The sequence below is a fragment of the Octopus bimaculoides genome, chromosome 9 (assembly GCF_001194135.2).
Source record: "Octopus bimaculoides isolate UCB-OBI-ISO-001 chromosome 9, ASM119413v2, whole genome shotgun sequence".
NCBI classification, from domain to species: Eukaryota; Metazoa; Mollusca; class Cephalopoda; order Octopoda; family Octopodidae; genus Octopus; species Octopus bimaculoides.
This window is the reverse complement of record NC_068989.1, coordinates 88,715,621-88,717,420: the sequence shown is the minus strand read 5'-3', so window position 1 is coordinate 88,717,420 and position 1,800 is coordinate 88,715,621. Positions and strand designations below refer to the sequence as shown.

The 1,800-nt window shown below is 34.2% G+C and overlaps 1 protein-coding gene across 3 annotated transcripts in view; it reads right to left on the bottom strand.

Moving 5' to 3' along the window:
- The window catches only part of LOC106872449 (cyclin-dependent kinase 12), a 150,618-nt gene that overhangs the window by 45,554 nt on the left and 103,264 nt on the right, over positions 1-1,800 (bottom strand). The window lies entirely within an intron of this gene.

Sequence of the window (1,800 nt, the reverse complement as noted above, 5' to 3'; positions counted from 1 at the left end):
ACACACACACACACACACACACACACACACACACACACACACACACACACACACATACATGTATATAAAATAAAATGTTTAAAAGCTTTTATCCACAACTAGCAACATATGAGGTTATCGTACAAATGAGGGCGGCTCAGTCTTATCCACGCATGTCCATGTTATACTCACTGGAAGAGGGAAATAACAGTGATGCATACAAAATATTAGTGACCGCAAATGTTAGCAAGCTGACAAGGTATGGGAGAAGAAAAAGCCAGGCAGAGACAGTATTACCAATAGAAGCAGGTTTATTATTTTTTGTGCTGCATTTTTTTAAAAAGCTATGGCCAGCTCAAGAAGGTCAATTGAAAAAGGATGTGAAGCAAAGGGAATAGCAGCAAGTCATGAACAGGGATAGCATTTTGGCCAAGGAACAGCTTGTGAAACCAATCCAAGCAACATGTTAAAGAATGAGAATCAACTTTTACATATTTTATATTTCAGATTTGACATAGGAATGTATTTTCAAAAAAAAAAATTCAAGTAAATCCCAAAGTCTTATACATCACAAGGATAGCATTGACTGTAACTTTGAAGTTTTGGTCTGCTTAGCTTGAAACTTCAAAGTCACTATCAACATCATTTAAATTTGACGGATATTTGTCCTCACCTTGTTTGTTGTTAACACAACATTTCGGCTGATATACCCTCTAGCCTTCATCAGGTGTCTTGGGGACATTTTGAACCTAAGAACCCAGGTTCGAAATTTCCCCAAGACACCTGATGAAGGCTGGAAGGTATATCAGCCGAAATGTTGTGCTTACAACAAACAAGATGAGGACAAATATCTGTCAATTGTAAATAATGTAAAATAATTCCTCATCTCTTAAATATAGAACAATAATAAATATGTACTCAACTAAAACAAATTGTGTAATTCTTCAGTTTAGATTTAAATTGCTTTTTATTATAACTTGACATAAAAACAAACATTACTATATATGTGTGTATGTGTGGATGCTATAAAAATATTGCTATAGTGTGTGCATCTGTTTCTAAGTGTTCTCTCAACTTCGTTCATTTTTGTTGATATGTCAGGCAACAGTTTCAAAGTGTTTACAAATTGTACAAACATTTTCAACTTAGGTTTCGAAATGTGTCTCACGCACTTACCCTAAAACTCCAATCACCTTTATTCTGCACTTCTTATGCAGAAAACGAGTGAATGAAACACACTGGGTATGCAACAAAACCACCATACAGCACCAGTGTGTGTGGATATTTTGAATAAAAGAAAACAATAAAACATATGTAAATCAGAAAAATCTTGATGGCAAGCTATTCAATATGTACCATAACAATACAGTCCATAGCACATTACCTCAGTGAAAAGCTGTCTCACATATCTTTGTGACACATATGTAGGCAATACATTCAAGATTATCCAACCTAGATTATCTTTTTTGATATTGTTGTTGTTATTATTAATAATATCATTATTATGATTAAACTAATTCGTTGTTACTTAAATATAATAAAATGAAATTTCAGTTTAGTGTATTTTCACAAATTGTTAGTCTTAAAGTAGAGCATGCAGGAGAGAGAGAGAGAGAGAGAGAGAGAGAGAGAGAAAGGTAGAGGAGAAACAGGGGCTATCAGGTTAAAGAAAAAAAAATAGAGAGGGGGGAAGGATGAGGCTTGGACGGAGGGAGAGGAAGAGAGAAAGAGACTTTTTAACAGCTTCAAACGAGACAATTTCAAATGACATTGTATCAAGAAATCATTTACACTAGTGTTATTGGTTTATATATTCTATAT